The 17932-nt window shown below is 50.4% G+C and overlaps 1 protein-coding gene across 1 annotated transcript in view; it reads left to right on the top strand.

The window, feature by feature from the left end:
- GALNT18 (polypeptide N-acetylgalactosaminyltransferase 18) overlaps positions 1-17932 on the top strand; it is a 311162-nt gene that overhangs the window by 50012 nt on the left and 243218 nt on the right. The window lies entirely within an intron of this gene.

The following is a 17932-nucleotide window of genomic DNA, read 5'->3' as shown; positions in this document are numbered from 1 at the left end:
CCCCCTGCACTGACAGTTTCTTGCTTTCAGAACTCAAAATGTTTTTAGGAGCTTTGCAAGAATTTGCTCCCAAATCCTGGGAAAGGATGTCTGATTTTTCATCTCATTTCATCTCCCTGTCTCTGGATATTTATAGTTCTGGATAGAAATGAATTGCTTTGATTTCTTAGAATAGTTTCCACAAAAGCATGGTGTTGGGAGGCAGAGCTAGGTAGAGAGAGTGTCGGACTTGGCATTGGAAGGCCTGGGTGTGAATCCCACTTACTAGCTGTGTGATCCCTCACCCCCAACCACAAGCTACGTCAATATTCTGAGCCTCAGTTTCCTCACTTGTGCGAAATGGGGATAGAGGGCTAGTCACATGAGAGCGTACCAACGGGTGTCCCCAGCCCACTGCCTGCACATTGAAGACACTGTGTCAGTTGAAGCTGAGCATTTAAATGCTTTTTTCGACTTAAATGTTCAGGCTCACAAGTTGGAAGCTACTTGGGGCCCGTTATGGTAGGGCTCCCAGCTGGAAATGGCCCAGAGGCGTTCTTTAGTTATGCAGTGAAAGGCAGCAGAGCCTGTCTTCTCAGCCCTGGACTGTTCTTCTACCAAGGGGCCTTATGTGGACTACTGGAACCAAGTTTCTGGGAAAAAGAGACTGCAAGCTGAGCAAGGTCAGGAAGAGCTAGTCCCCAGGCTCAGGGAGGCCTGAGACCGACAGCCACACTGACTCGATGGGGGCGCATTTTGGATACACATTCTCCTGCGCAGTGAGGGCCTCCCTGCGGGCACCTCTGCTCGGTGGGGTGGGGGTCAGTGAGGTAGCTCCCGAGCTGGGGGGTCTTACTTGCAGGCGGAGGATGAAGGAGGAAACATCAGGAAAAAGGTGGCAAATTGTAGAAGGGAGGGAAAGCACCAGCACGCAGAGGAAATGGGCAGTTCCACACTGCACTGCAGAGGACTGGATGATGCCTCAGCCCGAGGGATGTGACCAGAAGGCCTAGATCAGATGCTAGGCAGACCAAGGTCACATTGGTTTTGTCACTTTTCTCCACGGGACCGAGTTAAATATCCTCCCGCAGCCTTGAGTTAGGTGCCCATTAAAATGGGGATGAAAGGCACGACACTTAGTATTTAGATGAACTTAATATGTGATTGATTCTTCTTCCCCTTGGAATTTCATAATAAATAATGTGTCATTTGCTCATTTACTGACTGACTTTGCTATTTGCAAAAGTCCATATAGAGCCACGCCTGGAGCTTTGAAGTAGTGCTGTGTGCCTTCATGGCTGGTGAGGGACGGGCCAGCTTGGTGGGGACAGTGGTGCTGGGTGTTTCCAGGACGACTCCTAAGGCCCCGGTTCTGCCTCCTAGAAGACTTAGCATCTAGGGGAGTGGCCCCCACACCTTTATTAGAGAGGAAGGGTTCAGACTATGGCTGTGGGGCCCTCACGTGGCCTCCCCAGAGCCCTGCCCTGCACTTACCACTGTGAGACCGTGCACAGGTCCCTTCACCCAGGTGCACCATCGATGCGTCATCAGGACACAGAGGTAATGACAGTACCTTTCTTCCCTGAAGATTTGTGGGAGGAGAAATGAGATGGTCAATGGTAATTGCTGTACTTAGTCCTTCCACTCTCCTGTTCTGACCCCTTTCCACACAGACGCTGGAGGCCTCTTGTTGGCTCTGCCTGGCAGCCATTTGCTCCTCTGCTGCTGGGGAGCCCAGGATTTCTGGAGGCAGCACCTTGCTTCCCTGGAAAAACCACACCCATGGCCCCGGGAAGGCTTTGAGGAAGATTCTTGGCCACAGTTCTGCAGTAAAGTTTATCAACTCCCCACCCTGACTGCCAAGCTAGACCAGAAAGGTTTCCCTCAGCTATGTGCTTTTGGGATGAATTAATGAAGAAACCAACCTTTACTGGACATCTGGTTTTTGCCTAAGTCTGCTAGGTGTTTTCACATTTGCTTTCTCATTTAATCCTTGCCACAATCCTGTGAAGTAGGTATTATCACACCCATTTTTCAGACTGGGAAACTGAGTGTCAGAAAGCTTAACTAACTTGCCCCAGGTCAGCAGGCTTATAAATGGTAGTGCAGAATCTAGAACTGTGTGATTCCTTTCCCTACAACATGGTGCTTTGTTTGTAGGAAAAGTGTTGATTTTTGGTCCTAGAATATGGAGTTTCCCGGGTGAGATTGTAGGTGGAGGGTAGACAAAGGCCCTCTCCAGGGCTGCGTACATAGAGTCCTGATTTCCCTTTTCCTCCCCTCCCCTCCTCTCCCCTCCCCTCCCCTCCCCTCCCCGCCCCGCCCCTCCCTTCCCTTCCCTTCTCACCTCCCTAAAAGAGACACCCAGCAGTTTCCCAGGCTGATGTTTCTTTATGGATTTTTAATAAAGATGATAAATGAGCTAAGAATTGATAAGAAAAGGCAAGTGGTATTTGGGTTATGCATTGTTCTAGTAAAATGCATTTTTCACTGCAGATCTTAAGTGACTTTTTCATTAAAATGCCATACCGGAAAGAAAGGTTAAATAAAATGAGTTTTCCGTGGCAGAAGTGTCAGGCCAGGGGCCTCTGCAGGACAGACTCCTTAGGCAGTCGAGCTGTAAGCTTGGCAGCTGCCCAGTGGCAGAGTTGTGGCATGTTATGCCAACACCTTTCTCCCAGCAAGAAGGCTAGAAGAGGGATTCCCTAAGAAAGGCCTGGCGGGAATTTCAGGAGTTATGCTCCCTGGAGAACCAGTCAGGTCTGAAGTCCCAGGAAAATGGTCCCTGTCAGCAGCTGCAAGGTGGGCGGCCAGCAGAGCTGCCCACGAGTGCTTGACTGGGGTCAGTGCCCTGCGTGGTGACTTAGCCTCTATTTCCTGGCCCACCGCACTTGACATGGAGCCTGCAGCGTGAGGAGAGGGTCAGGAGCTGGGCTGTGGGCCAGAGCCCTTTCCAGCTGAACTCCCTCTTGGCTCTGAAGGAGTCTCCTTCTATGGGTAGGTCCAGAGGGCTTACAGTGGCCTGATATCCCCAGGGAGACCTTGGGTACCAATCGGTGAATTGCCTTCCAGATCAAGGTTATTTTTCTTCCTGAAACTGCCTGAAGCAAGTGTTACTGCTGTGATTTCGAAAGATCATGTCACAACTATTTTGTCCCGTCCTATCCCGTCCCATGCTGTGCCATTTCATTCCAGCCATTCCTCTGTGCTTTCAATAGCCATGGGGTTGTACTCGGTTCCAGATCCTCTTCTAAATACTCGGGGCACAGAGACGATCAAGACTTAGCCCCCGCCTTTATGAAGCTTCCTCTCTCGCAGGGGAAACAACCGGACAATTACAGTGTGACGCAGACCATATATGGAGAGGATATCCCCCCTTCTCCCACGGTGTCACCCACACATACACATCCAAGGAAAAGAGGCAGGTGGAGTAGAAAGTATGGTCAGGGGTAGTCAGGGAGGGCTTCTTGAAGATGATTATTGGGTTGATTTTTCAAAGGATGCATAGTTTACCCGGCAAACAGTAAATCTCCAAACTAGAGCATAGATGGAACTTGCTAGGTATTGGCCGCATTCCTGGCATTTTACGTATTATAACTCCTTTACTCCTCTTGACAGTCCGTGAGGGAGGTGCTTCTGTCGTCACCTCCATTTTCCAAATGAGGAAGTAGAGGCACAAAGTGATCCAGTTTAGTCGGTGGTAGAGCTGGGGTTCAAACCCGGGCAGGCTTTCAGCACCATGGTCATGGTAGCCCTGGCGAGGCAGGGAGGACATTTCAGACGGAGGTGAGACCTGGTGCTGTCCTTGATCACGGGGACAGTGAGCGGCGGCTACAGCAACCACTCCTGCAGCAGACATAATGTTCTCCGTGAAGTAAATCTCTGAGCCAAGCTTTCCACCCTCTTTGCCACAGAGGAGCACCAGGGACCATCACCACCTTTCCTCCACCAATGTGTGCTTTCCTGCCAGGGACGCTGGGTGAATCCAGCAGCTTGTGAGCTGCTGGGGCTCCAGGCCAGGAAACTCTGAGCCTGGCCTGGACTTTCCATCTGTGCTGTTTGTGGAGGATGGTGGGAAATGCTGCAAGGCTCCAGGCATGATGCCGGCTTTTCCTGCCCCTACTCACCTCCGTCACACACAGGCTCCACCCACAGGGACAAGTGCTGCGTCCACACAGAGCCCAGCCTCACCTGCCAACACCGTGGGCACGTGTGAAGCACACAAGCTGTGGCATTTGCAAGTTCCCGACAGGAGGATTTAGCCATTGTTTTCTCACTTGTTTTTTCCTAGAGAAAATCGAGGGTCCAGTTGCATCTGTTACAAGGTATGGTCTTTTCTCAGTTTGAGCATGCCGCCAATTATAAGGGTCATCATTGATTTAATAATAGTTTTCCAGAGGAAAAAGAAGAATTACTACCACATTAAATGTACACATTGACTATGAGGTTTTTTTCGCCATTTCAGAAACATTGAAATGTAAAAAAGAAATGGACATCTTAGAATCCAGGGAATATGGCATTTTCCAAGAAAAAATTGTGGCTGTGTGAGGGTACCTGCTTGGGGAGCTTGTCCAGCGAGGAATGGAGGTGGCGCTGGCTGGCAGTGGCAGGGCAGACAGGTCCACATCCACGTGGCTCTGCCCCAGCTGCATCCAGTGTCAACCATGCAGGCCCACTTTGGGTACAGTTCAAGTAGCTCAAAAGCACTCATAGCTGACTTTGTTCTCCAGTTGGGTTTAACAAATAATCAGCTCCCACTTCAAGCTGGGAAGCATCAAACTCAGTGGTTGTACAAGGGCCCTCTGTGATGCCCAGGAACCTTGGCTCACCTTCCTGGAGGGTGAGTGGTCATTGGAGCCTGCCGTGTGGCGTGAGGGCACCTTGCCCTCAGAGCCAAGGGACAGGGAAACCTCTGATGCATCATTTCGCCTTCCTGTTTCCCAGAGTCCCCTTCTATATAGTGAGGATGCGAAACAGTAGTTATAACAGCTAACTGTTACTGAGTGCTTAGCATGTGCCATCATAAGACGCATTATTCTATGTGTCTTATAGGTACTACTAGCTCATTTAGTCCTCACAACAACTCTATGAGGTAGATACTGGTATCTCCCTTTTTTCAGATGAAGAAATGGAGGCCCAGGGCAGTTAAGTAATTTCCCCAAAGTCACACAGCTAGTGGTGGAGATAAGGGTCGAATCCAGGCTCTGTGGTTACAGTGTCTGTGCTATATTAATCATGAGGTTAGAGCAATAATTATTCATTTTAAAAGCCCAACATAACCCTTTTAAACTTGAAATCTGACATAGAACTCCAAAATTAAAACATAAAATAGCAGTCTTTCTGGTTGGCCAGAAGTGAGCCTCAAAGACTCTTGTTTGCAGGGACCTGGAGGCACCTCTGGGGCATCCTGGGGCTCCTTGAAACAGCGTGAAAAGAGCTAGACTGGACTAGCTCCAAGGGCTATCTAGTGCCAGTGTCCTGGGATTGTCAGGGAAAGACACAGGTCTGGCGCCAGAAGCTCGCGGAGACCTGCTAGCCTCCAGGCGGGCGAATGATGTGATACCTCTTCTATCTGATATTTAAAAAATATCTGTTCAACATTGATTTGTTGGAACCAGAGAGAAACACATTTTCTAGTGATAAAATATGTACACTTTTTCTTTATGTTCTTTAGGCTATAGCAGTGAATATAACATTTGAACTTATTTGGGACTAGTTTACTGCACATTTTTCTGTCACTCATAACTGGATGACACTCAACAGTCATGTTTGCTTAAGATAATGGTAGCTTACACTGACACATCATAAAATATTTGTTCCCTGCAAATAGTGCTATGCTGTGCTTCACTCCTTTTACAATTTCAGTTGACTGCTGCTGCCAAGTTCAGGCTGCTGGCAGCTGGCATCATGCAAGGTCGATGGCATGGTCTGCCCTTGTATGGTGCAACTGCCACATGCAAATCACCAAAATACTCAGTGGTGGTTGTAAGCTGGAGCCAGTGAGAAGTTTATTTTTATATTTAACTTTTTTTCTCAAGAGTGGTCTTGCACAGAAGTAAGACTGACTCACTTTCAACCAGTGATGTCTATTCCATAATTATCCATGGAAACCTGAGTTAACTGATGCCATATTGCTGATGTATTCCAGTGACATTTTTGCACTCCCTAAAGGTGGCAATCCTGGCGACTGTTAGGGCTGCCACGTATGGGGTACAAGGTGTGTACTACACAATTCTAGGGGCAAGCGACAATGTCAGTGGAGTCCCCTGGTTTTGTCACCTGCGCATACAACCTGCTGGGCTCTGATGGTTGACTTCTTAACCACGTGCTGGAATTTCAGCTTTGTTCCATACGTTTGCTCCACCTACACAAGAGCGGGAATCCTGGGTTCACCTCTGCCTCCACCTCACTGTGAGTCCTCCGGCAACTCATGCCACTCCCTTCTCTGGGTCCCAGTTTCTTTCTTTAAACCTAAAATGTTTACATAAGGTGACCGTTTAGGTCCGATCACCTTCATGTGATTGACTTGCTCTATCCTTGAACTTGACACTGAATGTCTGCTGATTTCTGGTGTTGGATTATGCCTGATATAGGTTATAGGGCTGTAAGGAAATGAGAGAAAGTCAACCAGATTAATGCCCGGGGATCCTCCTCTGCATTCTCCCACACCTTAGCCTTTCTTGTTACATGCTGCAGTTCTTTGGAGAAGAGTCCATCTCCTTGAGAAAGAGTCCACTTGGTCCAGTGTAGATAGGTGCCTCCCTAAGCAGGCTGTTCCATCTGACCGTGAAGACTATCCCTTGAACTGAGAAAGCTCTGGCGAGGGAGGCCGTGACTGCTGCCTTCCTGCTCTAGTAATTCTGTTAAGGAAATGAGGCTAGTCTGACCGGAAGTGTCCGTGGTGGGTGCATTAGTTTCTTAGGGCTGCCGTAACAAAGCACCTCAGAGTGGGTGGCTTAAAACAATAGAAATTCATTCTTGCACAGTTCTGGAAAATCAAGGTATCAAAATCAAGGTATCAGTGAGGCCATACCTACTAATATTATTCTAGAGAAGAATCCTCTGAAGGTTCTGGGCAAGAATCCTTCTTTGTTTCCTCCTAGCTTCTAGCTGTCAGGAATCCTTAGCTTGTGGAGGCATCTCTTCAATCACTACCTCATCTTCCCGTGGAATTCTTACCTGCGTGTCTCTTCATCTCTGTTTTCTCTTCTTATAAGGACTTCAGTCATTGGTTTAGGGCCCACCCTAATCCAGCATGACCTCATCTTAACTAATTACATCTGCAAAGACCCTATTTCTAAATAAGATCATGTTCTGCAGTCTCAATGGGCATGAATTCTGAGGGAACATTACTCAACCCAGTCCACTGGGCCATCTGGGCTCCCGGTGCTCAAGTCATTGCTGGTGTAATTCTCCTAGAATCTCCCATGGGTGCCGCCACAAGTCTGTAGTCTAAAATCCACTTCTTTACTCTGTTTAGAAACTAGAACTGCAGGATGCTTGTTGCCAATCTCTTGACTTCTCCCTTGTTCTCCAGGACTCATGACAGTCCACCGAGAAGTGTCTGGTCGCTCACTGGCAAGTGCCCTGAGAACTGGGGCAGGAGGTGGGCCTGGTTTAGATAGACTAGCGCCCGCTTGCATTTCCTTCGACCACCTTGGGCTTCTGTTCATTTATTCATCTAACAGACACATATGTGTTGAGAGCCTTCTGTGTCCCAGGCATGTGCTAGCCCTGGGGATACTGTGTGAACGGAGCTGTGATTTCTATGGTGGTCATAGCCTCTAAAGGAGTAAACATACAAGTAGGTAATGAAGTGTCGAACAGTGATAAGCCCTGTGAAAGAGGAGGAGGCGCCGGAGGTGGGGGAAGATAAACAGACAGAGAAGGGAGGGAAGCCCCCTCCGTGCCCATGGTTGTTCAATGCCCAGCAGCCTGTTAGAATCCCGACCAGAGGTTTCACTGCAGTGGCCCCCATCTCCAGGCACAGCTGAGGGGCAGTCCAACCTGTACCCATCCTGTGGGGACCCCTGCCTCCCTGATAGCTGGCGAGGGCCTCCTCTCTGTCCCAGATGCCACTGTCATTAACTTGTGTGAGACAGGGTCTATTCTGAACCTGCTTCTGACAATGATAGTTACGTACATGAGGCCGTCTGGTGCTTTCAGACCTTTCCAAGCTCAGGAAGGCAGCACGGGGAGGAGGAAACAGGTTGGCTCCTGGTCACAGCTCAGCATGGGTATGTGACCTTTTACAAAAAATGTGACTTCCCTGACCTTTGGTCTCCCCTCTAGAAATAGTGGGGGATAGTGTTGCCTGCCTCATAGCTTTATAGTGAAGATTCAGGGAAGGAAAACTGTCACGGAGTTTAATGCTCACAAATATTAGCTCCACTCCATTCACTTAGAAATAAAGACCCCACAAGACAGGCGCATTTTGTTGACCAGGAATCTTCTGAAGTCTTTCCTTGGAGCACAGTGGGTGCTGAATAAAAGTTTGGAGGTGAATGGGGCAGTGTGGCAAAGGGCTGCCTGTCTTTGGAGGGCCTCAGCAGCCCCAGGACTGTGAGTGTCCCCGGGGACTGTGAGCCCCCTCCTCCCTTGGGAACCAAACGCCCTCTCCTCACTTCTCTTCCTCGCAGGACTCCCAGAGGTTGGGAAAGTTCTGCCTGAATGTGTTCGGAGGTGCAGAAGCTGCCCCCGAATGGCTTTGCCTGGCGCACGACTCAATCTGTTAGAAATTATGGGGTGGAGGGAACTCCTTTGCAGAGAATAATTGAATTTCCCCAAAACAAACAGAGCTGGTTTAAGGCAGAAACCAGAGCTCAGCAGAGTTTTATCGCAGGGCACACCTGCCAGACCCATGTCTTCACATGTTGACACCTGCCCGCTCCTGGGGCGACGCTATCGCCGTCTGACCCTTCTAAGCGCTGGAATGTGGGTTCAGGGTTGGGGAAGGTAAGAACCCTGCTCAGGAGGGTTTATGTTTACGCTGGCAAATGTTTACACTGTGTCAGGAAAATGCTCCTGAGTTAAATCTGATAAAAGAGGCCCCTGCAGCCTGCTGGCTGCCAGAAAGCAGCCAGGTCCTTGCCATCTTGATTGGCGTGGATGGTGGCAGTGGGCAGGGGTGAACGGGTGTTGTCGGCTGGCTCTGCCTTTGCCTTCCCCAGCAGCCAGAGCTCCCCTCGGGGTCCATAGCAGGACTCATCGTTTGGAATCTTAGTTCAAATCCTGCTGGTTTCTTAGCATCTTTGAGTCTTGGTTTCCACATCTGTGAAATAGCAATGATGGTACACATGTCCCTGGGTGGGTGGTAGGGTTTAATGCGACTCTGATTTCAAAGTCTAGGAAGGTGCCTGCAAGAACAGGTTAGAGGATTATAGATTTCCACCAGCAGGCTGCCCAGCACCAGCCGCTGTTGCTCACCTGTCCCTGCCTGCTCCTTCCAGAAACCCGACCCCTCACTGGGCGAACCACAGGCTCAGACAAACACCATTGGCAGCAGGACCCTACAAGCCTCAGATCTGGTTGTTCTTGCCTCTCCGTTAACACCTTGTGCCTGCGGGTGAGGTGGATACAAACAAGCCACAGGAGGGAACCAGCCACACTCCTCACAACAGCTGCCGAGAGAGCTCCAGTTCTCGAAGTGTGTCCCATGGCACACGAGTTCCATGCCAGGCTCATGGAATAGTTCTGTGGATGAATGCATTGAAAATCATCTTCAGGGTGGACCTAATGTGTTAACCACATTAAAGGCGCTAGGACGCCTTATCATAAGAAAGCCCTGTTCTCTTCTAGGGTGTCCCAAGTGAGTTTGATCACAGAAGTTCCCCACCCCCCCTTGTTTTTCACAGAACACCTGCTAACATAACAGCCACAGGTAATGTCTGTCACAGAAGGCACCTTGCAAAACACTGGAGATGTGGATTACAGGTGCTTCCTGAGGCGTTTGACTCGGGTGCCTCCGAAGCTGCCTCTGGCCCCACTCCCCGCTGACACTCACATCTCTGTGACCCCATCTTCTCCCAGAGACTGCTTCCTCTAGAACCCAGACAGGGCTGAAGGGACCGGTGGGATGGTGTTCGGGGGTGGCTTGGGACAGAGGGGAGCAAGCCGGCTGGGGAGAGTGTTAAAGCAGGGCGCAGGGCAGGTATGGGAGCTGCTGTGGGGGCACAAGCCACAGCTCCCAGTGAGTGGTAGCTGCTTCCACTCAGGGTGGTGTCTGGGAGCAGAGAGATGAACCTGAGCTGAAGGGGCAGTGTCAGTGTCAGTGGGGGGTGGTGATGCAGAGGAATCCACTCTCGGTCTCGGAGCCGGATTCTGGCCCCCAACCCGCAGATCCTCTTGTGGTTACGTAGTGCTCAGCAGGTAATCGATGTATAATTACAAAGTATTAGGCAGGCAGAGCTGGAAGCGGCTGGGAAACACTGTCTTGTTCGGCAAAGGCTCCAGTGCTCCCGCAGGGACGGGCCCGTGCATTTTCTAGGAGTTAAATGGATTTCTGGGCCACATTTGTGGACTTGCAGTCACGGACTTGCAGGCAACCTTGGCACCAGCAGTGAGCGACTGTAGCTGAGCAGAAAGCAACCTTAAAAGGAGGACTAATAACAGGGCTGAGTAGGGGCAGCCGGTCAGCAGGGCCCTCTGTGGACTGAACCCTGGGGTGGTGGGTGGGGAGGGAGCCTGCCTTTCCTTAGCCCTCCACATTACTCTTTTCTGCTAAGTGCCTTCCAAGGATCTCTCCCATTTCTCCTTCCAGGGACTCTCAAAGGCATTTCCCATCCCTGAGCTGTCCCTCCGGCCTATGGAATTCTGGGAAGGGCAGGCAGGGAGAGCATGAGGGAGGCGGTGGCTGCATCCATGCCCCGGGGCCGTGCAGATGGGCTTTAGTGGGGCCCTGTCTTGATTCCCGTAGTGATCGGCCCTGGGTGCTGGGTCAGGAAAGCAAAGTCTGCGTGGATGGGGTTTGCCTGAAACCCACACAGCAGGTGGCAAGTTCTGCGCAGGACCTCAGGGCCAGTCCTGCCTGGGGCGTAGGAGGAAGACCCCAATCTGGGGGCAGGAAGAGGTGTGGTAAAGAGGGTGGAAACAGGCAGAACTTCAGGGTGGCTCTCAAACTTGAGAATCTATCAGAATCCCTTGGAAGGCTTGTTAAAATACAGATTTCTGAGCCCCAGCCCCTAGAGTTTGTGGTTCAGTAGGTATGGAGTGAAGCCCCAGAATATGCATATCTAGCAGGTTCCCAGGTAATGCTGATGCTGTGGGCCCTGGGTCACAGCTGGGCCAGACTAAACTGATACAAGTAGGTAAAGCACAGAGCTGTGACTGGGGGACAAAGCCAGGCACCTGGCACTGTGCTGGGCTTTCAGGGCTGTCTGCCCCGGAGGCCCCCTGGATGGAAAGCTGTGGCTCCTGGAAAAATGCTGTTCTGTCTGAGTGGCTCAGGAATGTGGGTGTGATCTCAAGGCACAGGGAGTGGGGACAGACGCCCGAAGATGAGGTGAGAGGCTGGTACTTGGTTATTTAATCAAGGGGGCTCTTGTTTTCCCTGAGAAAAGCCGACTAAATCGTGTGGAAACTAGAATATTGGGTCCAACGCTGGCCAAAGGCATTTTCTAAGTCAGGGTGAGGGGACACTGAGAAGTGCTCTGTCTCATCTCCCTCCAGCTCTGTGCCAAATAAGCCCCTGCCTGTTGAACCCTTACCGGGAGCTAGGTTCCCGGCTGAAACTAAAATGCTTCCTCAAATTTAATCCCAAGTATGGGCTCTCCAAGGTTAAGTAGCTGGTCCACGGTCTCACAGGAGGCCGGGCTGGGATTTGAACAGGGTGCCGCCCATACCCTGTTTTCATTCCTTCAACAGCCATTTACTCACTCCTACTCTCCATGGGGCCTGTGATGGGTGCGAGGATGCTGGGATGGAGTGAACTAGCGCCTGCCCTCGAGAAGCTTCTGGCCTCTCAGAGGTGCTGGAAGTGTAAACATAACATGAACACACATGTCAACTGTTACTGTGATCGTCTGGATGAGGAGTTACAGGGGCCAAAGTGGGGATGACTGGCTCTCTCGGCTCCTACGTTCCTTGCCACAGTTTGGCCCTAGCAGGTGAGTGAGGCAGGGGGCCACCACTGTCACGTGACAACCTCACTGCCCAGAAACCCCTGACCAGAGGGCAGATGCCCAACTTTCTGCCTCCAAGGACAAGCAAGACATGAGCCTCCAGAGGCACCACTGGCTGCTTTCTCCTTTTCCTTCTTTTCAGTTAATGCATTTGTAAATATGTCATTTTCCTTTTTAGAAATTCTTATTCCAGCCCAGGAAATGACCAGTCATGGCAACTGTATCCACCAGCTTTTCCAAAGCCTTCAGCCTGCTCTATCCTCACCAGGGGGCTGACCTGCTTCCCGGTCAAAGCTAATGCACCTTTAATTCTGAGGAAGCCTAAAGAGGTGAAGGTTTTGGAAAATTCTGGGCTTTGGAAATCTGTGGGCTCTGTGGCCTCAGGGATGACCTCCGAGCCTGGTGGCTCTAATGGTGGAAGTCAAGGCAAGGGGTTCGAAGAGGACAGGCTCAGGCTGTGGCCCTGAAGCCAGCATGCCCCCTTTTCTCCAGAGTGGGGTGGGGCACGCTTTGTTCTCTGATGGACCTCTGTTGCATAAGAAAAAAGAACCAAGCTGGCCCACATATAAATAGACAGCAACTTTATTTAGTTTACTTTTCCTCAGAGAGAAATATATAGTAGTGAGCTGACCCACTTTAAGTTTGTTTTTCTTCACGTAAATAAAATGAACTCATTATAAAGCATTTGAAAAAGATTTTTGGTGTATTTCCTTTCAGGCTTTTTTTTTTTTTTTTCCTTGTATAGAGTTTTGTTTTTATGTCTATAGTTGGGTCACCCACTAAAATGTGACTGCTTCAGGGAAATGTACCCTCACCCCCAGAAAAGCTTGTATCCCCCCGTTATACATCCTCACTATGCACCGTTCACTTCCCCCATGGTTTTTATTGCAATCAATAACAAATCTATATTAGGACAGCTACTTGCTTATTCATCTGACTCTTCTAGAGCTGGAGTGTTCAAGATGGCCGCCACTAGCCACATGTGGCTATTCGATTTAAATTAAGTGAAATAAAATAAAATGAAATTAAAAATCCAACTCCTCAGCTGCACTAGCTACGTTTCAGGCACTCCAAAGCCACAGGTGGCTGGTGGCTGCTGTCTTACACAGCACAGGTGGAGAACATTTCTGCTCCAGAAAGTTCTACTGACAGCACTGCCCCAGACTGTTCATTCCCAGGTACACGGGCCACCTGTGGCCCTTCTCCGTCTTATGCCATCAAGTGCGTGCCATCCCATGCACCTGGAATCTGAGACTCTAGTGAAACTTTAGAAATGATTTATTTCTAAATTATGGCCAATGAGAGAGAGAGAGAAGGAGGAGAGGGAACAATAGGCTCTCAGAAGAGCTGTGTGGGGGGTGTGACAATAGAGTGGCTTGGGGATTGTTCAGTTCTGGGCCCCACATGGCACAAGGGTGGGTCAAGGACTCAATCGCAAGGTGCCAAAATTTAATGTGTCTATTTAGCAAGCTGTGAGAACGGGACTGCCTGGAGGTCCCTGTGCCTTCTGAGAGGTCCCAAGCACGTAGGACCCGGGGAAACAGGGACCACAACCTGCTCATCCAGGAGACTGGAGCCCAAGTTATGGAAACTGTCATGTAGACTTGAGACACTGCACTTGGTGGTCTCACCTGGGCTTGGGCCGCCTGGGTTAGCCCCCTGCCCATGCTCCCGGGACTGAGAGCTGAGCACTCCCTGCTTCTGTGTCTCTCCTATGAGACGCATTGGCTTATAACCCTGCAATGCTGGTTGATTCCCTGCTTCCCAAGGCTGCCACCAGAGTCCTGTCTGGTCAACAAAGCCTGCCTTGGTAGTGGCGCCTGCCACTGCCCTGTGTGCGTCTTGCCCTTCCCTGGCTAACCCAGATCAGGGCTTTCTGAGAAGGCCAGTTAACCAGGACAGGCCCTTACTTTTGTTTCCCTGCCATGCTTCAGGGTAGACTAAATATGGAAGGAGGCGAGTCCACAAGGATGTTTGTGTGCACTGAGCTCTCCTGGAGGGTGAGGGCAGGGGAGGGCAGCACTTAGGGTCCCAGCCCAACCACTAGGTTTAAAGCCAGAACAATTCAAAAAAGCTAGTCTGCTGGAAACCACCACGTGAAATAAATACTGTATGCAATGTGGAGAAGGCACTGGGAATGAAGAGAAAGGGTCGTAGGCCAGAAAAGCTGGCCAGTGGATGGATATCACGCAGAAAGGCCAGGGCAGGTAGAAGAGTGGAGAAGAACACTCAAGGCCAAGGCTGCCTTTGCCGTGTCAAGTTTTGGCTCAGGACTGGGGTCTCGTATTCCATTTAGGTGGAAGTAGCCCCTTAAAGGAGCCCAAGCATGCATGCTGGAGCAGCCCCGTGTGCAGTGTTTGGCACTGATGTAGAGGAAGACGCCTAAGAAGGCGAATCAAGCCATTTTAGGTCGCCTGCAATATCAGCTAGACTTGGGTTCAGCAGTGAGTCGACAGAAAACCCAGTAGAACAGTGGCTTAAGCAGGATAGAAGTTTGTTTCTCTCTCACATTCAAGAAGTCTGGAGTTAAGCAGCCTGGGGCTGGTCTGGCTATTTCAGCATCAGGGGCCTGGACTCTTCTTAGCTTATTGCTGTCATCTGACGATTTGTGGTCCAAAATGGCTGCTCTAGCTCCAGCCATTATATGTGCATTCCAGCTAGCAGGAGAAAGGGAGGAGAAAGGCACATCCTTTCCCTTTAAGGACAATTCTTGGAAGTTACACATGTCACGTCCTCCTACAGCCTGTTGTCTAGAATATAGTCACACTGCCACACCTAACTTAAAAGAAGCTGGGAAATGTAGTCTTTTTTCTGGATGTGCCCAGCCATAATTTGGGTGTTCTAACTAACAGTCTCTGCCACAGCTAATATGAAGTACATTAGTATGAGTGAGAGTATAGATGAAGCATCTATTGTCTACCAGGAAAACATCTATCATGACCAGCCAAATGATTTTGTATTTGTGTTGAATTGTCTGCTCTCAGCATAGAGATCTATTTATTGAATATGCAGTTACTGCCTCAGATAGGAGACTTTTAGCATGCAAAATAGAGTTTGTTGAGCTAGGAAAAGTGACAAGTTGTATATGTGTTAACTCTTGTGTGCCTGACACTTATTGTGATTCAAAACTCGTTTGGATGTTCCAGTCCTTATTTGATGGACAGGAGTGATGGTTTTGCCTACAGGGCTAGGAGGCCTTTGGAAGCCCTCTTCCTGATGGCTTCCTGGCCAGGAGGTTCCTGGCCCAGGGGCCCCAGGATGTCTAGATGTCAGAGGGAGCAGAGGCTGCAGAGAGGTTCCTGGGAGCAGAGAAGCAGGGACCCGAGGGCTAGCTGGACAAGTCTGTATTGGATGGATTGGTTTTGCCTTAGCTCTTGGTGCCTTCCCAGTTAGGTGTTGGAGAGGTGCTTCCTCGTGGCCTGGGATGTCAGGGCCTGCCCCTCCCCCCCCCGCACCCCCCCCCCACTCCTACCTCCTACAGTCCCAGGAGGGGGTGCTAGCTACACAGTGCACAGTGAATGAGGGTAAGAACAGGTTCATCAGAAATGTCAGCTTATGTTCTCCTTTGCAGCTAAACTCTTCATACGCGTGGGGATTGCAGCCTGTGCGGGCTTTCTTCAGGTAACCACTGATTAGGTGCTCATAGTGTTACACAGCGATCTGTAATGAGGGGGCACATGCAGAGAATCTGGGATGTGAGACATTGAAACGGTCTGTCCTGGCGTCTCCGCCACAGGGCTGGGCTGTTCTTGAATCCCCAAGCCCTTCCCACCCAAGGAGCATGGAACTCAGTCAGAATAAGGGCGTGGAGTCCTGGCTCAGTCACCCTCCTGCTGAGTGACTGGGGGGGGGGTATTCCCCACAGAGGGAAGAGCACACACAGCTGCCTGCAAACAGGAGCGAACATGGTGTGTCCCAGGAATGGCAGATAGAGACTGTGGGACAGGGTGAGAGGCTGGAAGGACTGTGGAGACCTGGAATGCCATTCCCAGGAATTTTGACTTTTTCTGGAGGGCGGTAGGGAGCCTCCACTGAGTGGGTTGTGGACTGAGGAAGGATAGAATCAGATCTAAGTCTGTATTGCTCACCCTGGTTGCGGTGTGGAAGATCGACGAGAGGGGGGTATATGGCTGCAGGGAGACTGGTGAGGACCCTAAAAGTCATGCTGGCAGGGCCTCGAGGGCCAGCTCGGACAAGCCAGCCTTTGTTATGTGCAGCAGCTAGTCCTAACTCTCCCTGCCTTTCCAAATGGTATCTGTGAGCAGCTTCCCTGCAGCCTGGGATGATAGGGGTTGCCTTCGTTCCTTTGTGGAGGGGGAGGCATGCCTGGCAACTTCACAGGGGCCTGAGCTGTGGGCATTGCTGGAGGCTGGGCCTTGAGGCTGAGCATCACCCTCTGGGGAAAGCGGCCCCTCTGCCCTGTCCCTCAGGCGTCAATATTTGCAGTGTGCTTGCAGTGCTCTTTGCATCCCTTAATGTCTGGGGCCTTGGCCAAGCCTAAAACTGCACAAAGTAGGCCAGGAGCTCCTCTGTGGCTGCCTCTCACCCTTCACTCCAGTCTTCAGGAAAGATCCTTTTCACCCAGAACTAGGAGAGGCTGGAAGACCTGGATCCTGCTCACTGGAGGACAAAGGGCCTCACACGTAAGGCCTCCTTCCAGCAACAGTGACTGTCGATTATTGTGCACCTACTATGTGTTCGGCACAGGGCTAAATACTTTCTGTACATTTTCTCATTACATGCTCACAACAGCTCTACGATGCAGGTATGATTATTCTCATCTTTCATGTTAATCAGTTTAAAAGTAGAGGCCAAGCTACCTATGTATTTGAAAATGTCTGGAGGCTGTTTGCCTCTCAGAGAGGCATCAGATGAAAATGACAACAGTCAAAAAAAGACTCCTAGTCCATCCATCCATCCACCCATCTACTCACCCACCTGTCTGATTTAATTTAAAATTCACCTGTTCTGTGCCGGGCCCTCCAGGAATCCACAAGATGGAGGGATGAAGATCTGGGAAGCAATCAGTAACATTCAGGATATCTACTGCAGTAGGTACTATGGGCTCTTGGGGGAACACCTGTTTTGATGTAGCTAGAGGTCAGTGTGTTTGGGAGATTGGGCAGTAGGTAACGTCAGGCAGCTTGTCTGGTCCAAAGTTGTGACGGGCTTTGAAGGCCAAGTCAGTATTGGGGCTTTATCCAGTAGGTAACGGGAGTCATGTTAGCTTTTAAAGCATCGCAGTGGCAGGATTTGATTTGTGCTCAGCAACTATAGAGAAGGGCTTGTGGGCGCTGAGATGACGAGCCCTGGAAGATCCTCGTGGGTGTACAGGCAAGAGATGCTGCCACAGGCCCTGGGGCAGGAGGGGTGGGTGGTGCTGTGTAAAACAAAACCCCAGAGCTGAACAGTAAAGTGGTAAAAGATTTTATTCAGGACTATTGCAGTAGGGGAAAAGAGACCTCTCTATAGAACTGGGCTCAATTTCAAATACAAGACAAGTGGGAATTTATAGCCAAGGAGCAGGGTGGGGTCAGTGGATGGAAAATTACTGAGAGGAAACATTAGGGCTAAGGGGGCGTTCTGGCTAAAGCCACGGAGCTGGACCCTTGCTAACGGCAGGCCAGATGATCAGACATCATGTGAGAGGTGGTGGAGCATAAGGGACCCAGTCAGATATTGAGGGTGATCAGAAATCGTGGGTAAGCAGCTGGGCTAACCTGATTTAGCGGGATTCTTGCCGGAATTGGCCGATGCAGAGGTGAACACACAAGCCCGAAAGTTGAGATGTAGTTGGAAAGAGGATTCGGAGGCACCTGAGCAAGGGCTGGTCA

Source organism: Rhinolophus sinicus, chromosome 14 (genome assembly GCF_057876585.1).
Source record: "Rhinolophus sinicus isolate RSI-liver-muscle chromosome 14, RSI-T2T, whole genome shotgun sequence".
Lineage (NCBI taxonomy): Eukaryota > Metazoa > Chordata > Mammalia > Chiroptera > Rhinolophidae > Rhinolophus > Rhinolophus sinicus.
The sequence above is the reverse complement of the archived record's forward strand: the minus strand, read 5'-3'. Positions and strand labels throughout refer to the sequence as shown.